At 54.6% G+C, this 10320-nt stretch overlaps 1 protein-coding gene across 4 annotated transcripts in view; it reads left to right on the top strand.

Annotated features, from left to right (window-relative positions):
• Positions 1-10320, top strand: part of ST3GAL2 (ST3 beta-galactoside alpha-2,3-sialyltransferase 2) — a 42914-nt gene continuing 32594 nt past the window's right edge. For 3 of the 4 annotated variants that reach the window (XM_082608256.1, XM_082608257.1, XM_082608258.1), the window contains exon 1: positions 1-237. The gene's annotated coding sequence lies outside the window, so the exon portion shown is untranslated. The remainder of the gene's footprint in view (positions 238-10320) is intronic. The other variant, XM_082608260.1, reaches the window with a different exon arrangement.

Genomic DNA, 10320 nt, shown 5'->3' with positions numbered 1-10320 from the left:
TTCCAGCCGGGCTGGGGTGGGGGGAGGGGCCGGGCTGAGGCGGCGGCGGCGGCTCGGCTGCTCGCTTGGGGAGGGCACGGCGGGCAAGGGCGGGACTGGCCCGCTGCGGGCGGACTGGGGAGCCGCGGAGATAACGGGTCCAGACGCTGGCGGCGGCGGCGGCGGCTTTCTCTGCACTGGCGGAGGCGGCAGCAGGAGCAGCGGGTATGGCCCGCGCGGCGCTCGGCGCTGACTGAGGTGCGCGGGCGGGATGAGGGCGGGCGGGATGTGGGGCGCCCCGGGCCCCTCTCTGCCCCGAACCCCCTCTGCGCGGGCAGCTGGCTCGGCCAGCGGCCCATACCCGCCCGGTCCACCCTGGCAACTTCCCCTGGGTCGGGGCACTGGGCTCCCCCGTGGGGGCGGGGGTCCGCTTACATTGGCCTCAATCCCCTTTCCCCGCCTTCTGCTTCTGCACCTCCAGCCGCTCCCACGCGTGGCTGCTCCACTCCTTGGTGGCAGCCCCCAGCCCCAGCCCTGGGAAGCGCTCCGTGCCCCACTCCCGACTTCAGTCCACTGTCTAGCTCGCGCCGCCAACCCCCGCGCGCGCTCCTGGCCTGTGCACTACTGAGAGACCGCTACCCCGCTTCTGTTGGCCGAAGGATGTCTCTGCACCATCAGCACCTCTCTCCTCTTTCCCCTACCTGGCACTGCCCCCTAGCCACCCACAATGGCCCAGTTCTCTCTGATGAGACCTAACTGCTTGACCTCCTTCCCACTTTGGAGAAACTGAGGCTTGGCATAAACCAGGAACTTGGCCAAGTCCATGCCCCAGTTCTGTGGGGCTGGTCTGAGCCCATGTCTTGGCATGGAAGAGTCATTTCCTCCCTCCAGTCATTCCTAGGTGACGGGACCAAACTTTCCAGCTCCCTGCTGCAGCTCTGGGCTGAGCTCACTTTAGTCTCCCCTTGGGCTTTCTCCCACTTCTGTTTCCCCCTCCTCCTTCCTGTATTTCACTTCTGGCCTACTCTGCCTGTAGGGTCACCCACCTATTTGCTCGTTTACTCAAGTTAGCCTTTTGATTTTTATTTCTTGCCAACTGCATCCGTCTCCCATCCTGCATCTTACTCTACAGTGCTTTATAAAGCACTGCAGAACATAGTCTAAGGTGGTGTTGGGGGGAAAGGGGAGAGAGAGGGGCTGGTGGTGGAAAGGGAGTGGCAGCCTCTTTCAACCAAAGCTGCCGAGGGGGGTTCAGGGCACTCTGGGGTCCCTGGGTGAGTCAATCCTAGCCAGTAACGCACACTCCCATCTCGTCTTTGGGACAGTTGTCTGGAAGCTGGTTGGTCATCCCTTCCTCTTATTAGGCCTGATGGACTCCAGCGTCCCCCTGAGATGGAGGGAACCTCCTACATTGGTGGAGATGGTGGTGTAAGAGGAGTCTGGGAGACCACATCCCTAAGCCTCATCTTGCTTCTGCTGCTAACTTTGGAGGGGCTTGCCGGTTCAGGGAAGGATGCCTGCTAGGTACCCTGAGCTCTTTGTGGAGGAAGATGCAGTGACTGTAGGTGGTGATCTCAAGTTTAGTCGTGGTGTTCTGGATTTGAAGGAAAGAGGGAGCCAGGGCTCAGAGAGGTGGCACAGACTTGCGTGTATAATTCAGTTTTTTGTCTTCCTTTGGCAGATTTGCCTATGGGTCGCCCCTTCCTAGCCCAGTCTTCAGTTTCCCAGTGGGAAGTTGGGGGAGGGAGGGAAATCTATGAGCCATCAGGAAGGCAGGCTCTGGGAGTTCCGCTGGGGTCCTGAATGAGCAATCTTGATCTGAACCAGATGGTTCTCTGCTTCAGCACCCCTCTCTCATCCCTCCCCCTTGGCTGTGAATAGGACGCCTTTAACCTTGTAACTTGAGAATGGAGGAAGGGAGGCCGGGGGCCAACTGTCTGTGTGCGTGTTTATGTCTGCATCTGCACTCACGTGCGAGCTTGCCAGGGACCTGAGGGAGTGACCCCGCATGGGAATGCGGTGTTGTGATGTGCTGTGGCATGCTCACAGCTCTCTAGGAACTTTCTGAGCCCAAACCCTAGATAATGCCAATTTCCAAGTTGCTAAGAACCACTAGGTATGGCCTCGTGGGCTATTTCCCCATGAGCCAAACCTCTGGACCTGAAACATGCCTCAGGGTGAGGATCACTCTTCTTCAAAAAACTACCTGCAATTATGAGGAGTCTGAAATAGAAGCATGGGGGGACCACTTTCCCAGAACTGGAGTTCTCTTTTTCCCCGGTCATGGCAAGAGAAGATCTGAGGGTGGAGTCTGGCGAGAGGGATGGGAAGCTGATTCCGTTGCTTTGTTCTATACCCCATCCTGCCTTGTGTATTTGTGTACTTGATTTTGACCACCATTAAACTATGGAAGTTCTTCAGACGTGGCCTCATTTATGAAATATCACCACCCGGCTTGGTCCTTGGCGCGTAGTAGGTGTTCAGTAATTTGAGTTAAAGTGCAGAGTCTTGCAGTTAAAGGGCAGGATCTCTCATACTTGATCAGACATCAGAATCCCCCTGGAGAGCTGTTTAAAGCACAGCTGGCTGGGCCCCACTCCCAGAGTTTTCTGGTTCAGGCAGTCTGGGTGGGGCGTAGGATTTGATTTGATTTCTGCCCAGTTTCTTGGCCATAACACTCGACAACCACTGGTTTGGGGCCATGACGGTTGCTTGGGTGATTAATCCAGGCAGATGTAAAGTCTTTTTTAAAATAAATTTATTTATTTATTTATTTGGCTGCGTTGGGTCTTCGTTGCTGCACGCGGGCTTTCTCTAATTGAGGCGAGCAGGGGCAACTCTTCGTTGCGGTGTGTGGGCTTCTCATTGCGGTGGCTTCTCTTGTTGCAGAGCACGGGCTCTAGGCGTGCCGGCTTCAGTAGTTGTGGCGCACGGGCTTCAGTAGTTGTGGCTCGCAGGCTCAGTAGTTGTGGCGCATGGGCTTAGTTGCCCCGCGGCATGTGGGATCTTCCCGGACCAGGGCTTGCACCCGTGTCCCCTGCACTGGCAGGCAGGTTCTTAAGCACTGCGCCACCAGGGAAGTCCCCAGATGTAAAGTCTTAAGAGAGATTTCCTCCTACCTTGCTTCGCCACCCAGGCTTGTTCTGGCAGCTGCCCTGGATTAGCCTTTTCCTTCCACTCTCATGCTGCCCAGTGTTGGCTAGGTTGATGGTAGGGGTGACTTGTGGGGCCTGAGCTCCCAATCCCCCTGTAACCACATAGCAGTCACTGCCCTATGGCTATTTGAAATAAGGCCCCACAAAAGCAGGACATTTAGGCCCCAGGGCTTTGGAAAAGAGGTGGCTGCATGGACATGGAGAAGCAGACGCCAAACCTGGCACTCATCTGCCCTGTCCCTCAGAATGAGCAGGCTGGGGTGCTGGCCATGCTGCACACTGGACAGGATGCCTGGGAATCTCTGAAATTTAGAAAAACAGGAGGAACCCCTTACATTGTGCTTTTACTTTGCCAAGCATTTTCCACCTGTTGTTCTTTAGGAGGTTGATAAGGCAGATGTAGACGCAGGCGGGGTTACTGAGAAACAGAGAGATGCACTGAGGGTCACACAGCAGGCCCAGGGCTCCTGATTCCAACCCGCTGATGGAGCGTCTGCTAAAGCAGTCGCTATGAAGAGCTGGAATAACGGCTGCTGTTCCTCACCAGTCCCCGGGTTAGGTGCTCTCACATGCCAGCTCGTCAGATCCTCACAGCAGTGTTGTGGAGTCGGCATTATTGTCACTCTTTCATAGATGAAGCACTGAGCCTTGCAGAACTTATGAGACTTGCCCAAGCTCAGACAGCTGGTAAGTGGAGGATACGGAAGTCAGACTCAGGCCTTACTGACAGCACACCCTGTGCTTTGTCACTCACTGTCCGTCTTGCCCAGAAAACCTGTAATTGTCCTCCGGGTTGTCTGCCCCCAGAGCCTGGTGAATTTTACTGAGCCTGGAACTATGCCGGGTGTTGTGGAGGAGAGAATGACCAAGTCACTGTCTGCTGGGACGGGGATAAGACGAGTACACTAGTGTCCACAGTGGAAGGCAGAAGGGGCAGCCAGCGGCTTGTGGGTTTAAAGGAGGCGGAAGTCATCCACGTAGAGGGTTCAGAAGAGGCCTCTGGGTTGGGCCCTGAAGGGGCAGGTAGAGTCCCAGCAGTGCCTACAGGCTGGAGAGGGTGCAGGCCAGCAGGTGCAGAGAGAGGCCATCATGGCACTTTTAGGGAGTTTTCCCTTTGGGTTGGAGCATAGGAGAGGTATTTCAAAAAGCAGTGAGAAGATCCTGTTTGGTTACAGGCAACAGCTTGGCTGATTTTGGCAGGAAAGGACTTCATTGGAGGGCTATGGGAACTCCTAGGATCTGAGGGATGACTCAGGACCAAGTCCCCTCCAGGGTCTTGGAGTGGGTAAGGCAGGAGCCAAAGTCCAGCCTCTTCAGGGTACCACTGTCGCCAGGATAAATCTGTTCCAGCTGTGCTCTGTAATTCTGTCACCACAGCTTGGGAGTCATATCCCAGGGAGGATACGTCTCTTTGGCCCAGGCTGGGTCATGCTTCTTCCCTGGCCAGGGAAGGGCTGGTGGCATGGTAGGCAGTCCCCCCAGACTGTATCCAAAAGCTGAAGTCCCCAGAAGAAGTGGCAGTGGACACTGCAAGAGATCGGTCCAGCAAGGTGCTCAACGAGCACTCGAATTGGTAGACAGCAGAGGGAGGGCTTGGTTCTGAAAGGTTTCTGAGCAGGCAGAGGGCAGGCTGGCAGCAGGGTATGGCTGGGTCATAAGGGGACAAGAAACGAAGGGAGGGAGGAAACGGAAAACTAGATAGGGTCCAGGTGAGATGTAATGAAGGCTGGAACTTGGCGGTAGAAATGGAAAAGAAGGGACTGATTCTAGAGAATTGTGAAAGTAGATATTTTCTGGAACAGACACTTGGTTGGCTAGGGTCTGACACTTCATTGCTTGGGTGGTGAGGTTGGTTCCTTTAGCTGAAATGGGGCAGTCAGGAGGAGAAAGAGTTTGCAGGAGATGATGTGCCTTTGCTTTGGAGGAGCTGCACGCAGGATGCTCACAGCGCACACGGAACCCTGGTGAGCTCGTTACTCCTGACTCCATGGTGCCTGAGGTTTGGGGCCTCAGCCCTGAGGAGGTGGGGCCCCAAAGCTTCAGGGGCCCAGTACATCCTGAAAGCAGCTGGGGCTTTGCTGTCCACGGCTCAACATGCCTGCATCTCTTCTGTCTCCGCACTTCCACCTGCGTGGCCTTCCTCCTCCTTCCCCTTCCCCACTCTCAGTTCCCATGCCCCAAACTCCCCCACCACGTGTTCCCAATACCTGAGCCCTTACCAACTAAAGGACCTGGCCCAGCTCTCTGGGGACTTAGGTTTTAGATTTTCCTCCCTCTCTGCTCAGAATGGTTGTTAACAAGTCCTCACTAACTATTAGGGCAAACATCTCCAAATGACATTTTGCAAGGAGAGGGTCTGAACTTTGCCTGCTCTCTGGGGACAACAGGCTTTTCCTCCTGTTAGGCCGGGCTCACCAGGGACGCCTGTGTGTTTCCCTAAGCAGCCATTCTAGAGCACTTCTTGGTGCTTATTCATAAATCATTATACAGCATATTGTCAATCACGCTTTCATGTTGCCATTGCAGATCTCTCCTAAGGCCCCAGGGCGTAGGCTGGGCTTTGGGCCACCCCAACTTTCTAGCTGAGAACTGGGGAAGTTTCCTCCTACAGGAACGGGAGGGAGGGGACAGGGTCCTCTCTGGGGTGGGGCAGGAGAGGCAGTGCTGAAGAGTACTTATCTCCACAGATTCTCAGAGAGAAGGTCATCTTCCTGGGGTGAAGAGGACTGTTCCCCGCAGTTAGAGCTGTTAGCATTCAAATATATGTGATATTTTGTCACCTATGAATGCAGTGCATTCCACCATGGACAGTAAGGTGAACCAGGGACAAGAGAAATCTAGAGAAAAATGTAACTTTTCTTTATTTTGATGTCAGTGCTAAATTTGTATTTGTGAAATCATAACATTAAAACGAAACAAACAGTTCTGCTATCAGTTGTTGAAAAACATCCTCAAATGGCTTCTTCCTTCAAGGGGGTGTGACTCTGCAAATGAGGAAGTCCAGAGGTGGACTGACATCACCCCACTGGCTGCCGACGTGGGCGTGGGAGGGGGGCCGGCAGCACAGGGATCTCCTCCCTGGAGGGGCATTGTTCTCTGTCCCGTAGACCTCTGTTTCTCATCTCTTGCTGGTTTATCACCTTTGCCCATTAGCATCCTTTTTCCTTTTTTCTCCTTCTCTTCCCCTCTAGGATCAGGGAGGGAAACATACCAGAGGGACACAGAAAGCAGCCCTGCTTCTGTGCAGTTGAGGCATGAGGCCCATCCTGCGCCTGAAAGGGGGCTTGAGGGAGGGCAGGAGACCCTGAGGTGTTGGGGCGTGACCCAGGGACCCCAGAGAGCAGCCCTCACCCTTTCTCTCCGAATCCTTCTGCTGTAAAGTCCTAACACAGCAGGCAGGCAACAGCCTCCCAGCTTGAGCAGGTCTGAAGCCTTCTGAGGAAGAAAATCGGCAACAAATGCAAATAGCTAATTGGTCTAGAGGGAACCGTTCTGGTGAGGAAGAATCAACAAGTTGTTAGTGTGGCTGAAGGGAATTCAGAGGGGCTGGAGTGCGTAGTGAGAGGGGGAGTTGAGAGGTGGATTGTAGGAAGAGGCACAAGTGAGGGAACTGAGGGCGGGAGTGGGGGTTGCCCCTCCCCACTCATGTCACCTCCCACAGCTCCACCCTGCTCCGTCACTCCCACTCCTTCCTTCCTTTTTTTTTAATTGAAATGTAATTGACATATAACCTTATGTCAGTTTCCAGTGTACAACATAATGATTCCATATTTGTATACACTGTGAAATGTCTACAAATTAGTTAACATCTGTCACCATGCATAGTTACCACCTCCTTCCTTCCTGGTGGGGAGGGTCCCTTTGGGTTTGCAAGGGACTCTCCCCTGACCTGTCAGTGGAGTTCTCTCCAACCCTCATTCTCACCCAAGTTCAGTTGAAAACAAAATACCTCATTTGATACTGATGGTAAACTGGAACCAGAGTCGGGAGGAAACAAAAGTCTCTGTGGCCCAGTGCTGAGTCCTCTGGACGAGCAAGTGGAACAGACAGCAGCCGGAGGGACTGAGGCTGTGCGGGAAGGCAGGGGAGGGGCGAGAGCCCCTGAGCTCCCAGTTCCTGTCTCTCTTGGGTTTTCTGGGGAACCATCTGAGTCCGAGGCGGCCACAGGGGAGTTTCCAGGGGTTGGCCTTCTCTGTGTTCCATCCTGTCCCAGAGGGCTCTGTATTTCCCTGAACCCACACCTCTGTAGCTTCTGGCTGATTCCTGGGGCCTCCAGCATGGCTCAGGAGGAGACCCCAGGTACCACGGGTAGAGGGAGATGGGAAAGCCCGAAGGGGGGTTGGAGAAGCATGGGAACCCCGTTCAGGCTCTTCCAGTGTAGGGGAGCCAGTGCTGGCACTTCCTTAGAGAGGAAGATGCTATGAAATGGGAGCAGGGTAAGCAGTTTATGTCAGGGAGGTCCAGCCCAAGGCCACAGTGGCAGCTGAGGGATGAAGGGATTTCCTCAGTTCCTGAAAAGCAATTCACGCTTGACCCTAAAGCAGCAGTGGATAAATGTGGGTTCAGATCTCTCAAGTGGCATTTCCTGTGATTAACACAGAAGATACCTCACCCCTCTTTACAGCTGGTTGAGATATCTCACAAGGTGTCTTCTTCCACCCATGCTGCCCACCCACCATCCCAGCAATTCCTGCCCATCCCGGATCTGTGGGCCTACCCTGCCATTCACCCTGTGCAAAACAGGAAGAGGAGCCAGCAGACCCTCTGTTGTCTGCCACTGTGGCCAGGGTGGGGGCCTGGCCTGAATGAGAGCCTCAGGGCAGGGCTATTTGGCTCTTCCAAAGAGGAAGCAGTTTGTTTGGTCAGGAGGCCCCGATGATTTTCATAGTCCAGGTCCCAGTCTGGCTGGGTGTATACAGGATTCTCACTGTTTTACTTACCTGCAGGGGGTTTGGCTGTGTGACCCAGGGCAAGTCGCTGCCCCTCTCTGGGCCCCAGAGTCCTCATCTGTAAATAAAGAATTTAAAGGCCTGTTCAGGGATTTGCTCTCAAATCGTCTGGTAGATCTGACAGAGGAATGCCATATCCTGAGTGAGGAGATAGTGCTGGGGCCCAGGATGCCACCACGCAGTCCAGACGTCCATGGGAATCGGTTTGACCTTTCTCCTAACCCGCTTGGATGTACTGAACAGCAGCCAGCCTGCTCCGGCATCTCTCTGGAGAACCTGGGCTCCCGCAGCCAAGGGAGCTGTCCCCGTGCCTCCCGTTGTCCTCATCCCCACCTCCCAACCCTCACTCTGCCTCTATCCTGGCTTCAGGCAGAAAAACCCAACTGGTCTCTCATTGCATTCTTCCCTTCCTATACTGGCTGTACTGGTTAGGCTTTGGGGTGACTGTTTATAGGCTTCCTCTTTCTTTCTGCTCCCAGTCCCCTCACCTCCTTATACCCTAACTCTGCTCTAGCAAGATTTTTTCCCCAAAGCCAGCATGGGAGGTTGGATGACGGGCTGATCATGGGAGACGCCAGACCGGCAGCACAGGCTCCTGGCGGGTCTGCAAGGAGTTGAGAACACGCCTGGAAGGGGGCTGGGTAGAGTTTCTTAGTAGAGGAGAGAAGGAAGATGGTGAGGCAAAGGCCACACATAACACGATGCAAAGGCCTGAACTGAATGGGCAGGGACCACGCCCCGAGGGGACCAGTTTGAGCAGAGCATAACATTTCATTGCTCAAGAAGGAGAAGCAGGATGGAGAGGTCTGGCCAAGAGATGGGCCCCAAGAACCACCCTGGCAGGGGGGAAGGCCTGGGCTTTCCCAGGGCTGGGCTGGTTGCACACGATTGTGCTGGAAGAATGGGAAGGGTTGTTAATGACTGTTTGTTCTCCACAGGCTGTGAGGCTGCCAAGGGTCAGTCTGATAAGAGGGAAGAGATAGGCTTCTTGAGTTTTATCCTCCCGACAGCTGCCTTCTCTCAGCCTGCGCCACAGATACTGACAGGCTATTGTGGCCCTGCTCTATCTTCTCTTCTTTCTGATATACACAGGCCCTGGCTTCAGCCCAGCTGGGCTTCCCCTGCCTGGCCTCCAGCTCCCGTTCCCATCTGTGGTTAGATGAAGTCTGTACTGGGGGAGGGTCGGTCCTGGCAAGACTGAGCTGTTCTGAGCCTGACCTGGGAGTGGGATGTACTCCAGGGTGCGGCCAGGGCTCTGGGCTGAGCAATGACTCCCAGACCTGCCTGGTCCATTTTGGTCTCAGGTTAACCTGCCACTCAGCCAGCCAGACCTGGGACCATGGGGTCTTAAGGGAGTCCCACCTTTGCCCCAGAGCTTTGGGAGGGCTGGGTGTTTTGCTGGGAGGAGTGGAAATGGGGATCTGATGGAACTTGCATTTGGCCTTTCTCTGGAGAATGAATTGGAGGGGGGTCCCTTGAGTAGATCTGGGGCTTTAGCAGTTAAGGGGCTACTACTGGTGGAGGGTGACAGTTCCTTGGATAGAGTGATGGTGGCAGACGTGGAGGAAGGTAGAAAGCTGAGAGATTTAGGTGATAAACAGGTGGACTTTATAAGAGGTTGGCTGCAGGAGGTTGAAGGAAGGAAGGGACATAGATGACTCCCAGGTTTCAGGGTTGGCTGGATGAAGTCCCTTTCCAGACACTGGGAATACAGAAGGGAGTCCAGTTTGGGGGGCTTATAGAGCATGCGTGAGTTTGATTTGGAGCAGGGTGAGTTTGAGGTACTTTTGGGTGCCTCTAAGGTATGTCATCAAAGGGGCGGCTTCCAGAAATGAGTGGGATAGATGTGTCTGGAGTTCAGGGGAGTGTCTGGCATCATTTGAAAAGCCAGACATGACTCTTAGCAGGTTGAGAAACAGGTTTGGAAAGGGTTCCTCCCAAAATCCATTGCCAGACAAGAAATGGAACCTAGGGTCCTGACTTCCTGTTGCGTTCCATGTCCAGGGTCATCTTTTCTTTCCCTGACCACTTCAGCTGGTTCAGGGCCCAGCCGGGCAGCACCCTCCCCTCCAGTCTTGCTTGTGGTGTGGGGACTCTGGCTGTGGGCAGTCCTGACCCCAGGCCACCCAGAAAGGCCGTGCATGTCAGTGGCTGTCTCACCATCTGTACATCTGGGCAGTGTCCCCAGCTGGAGAAGGGTGTGGGTCCTGGCCAGGAATGAGTCACTGATGGGAATC

This window comes from Mesoplodon mirus (assembly GCF_964341445.2).
Source record: "Mesoplodon mirus genome assembly, chromosome: 19".
Lineage (NCBI taxonomy): Eukaryota > Metazoa > Chordata > Mammalia > Artiodactyla > Ziphiidae > Mesoplodon > Mesoplodon mirus.
This window is presented reverse-complemented; position numbering and strand designations above follow the sequence as displayed.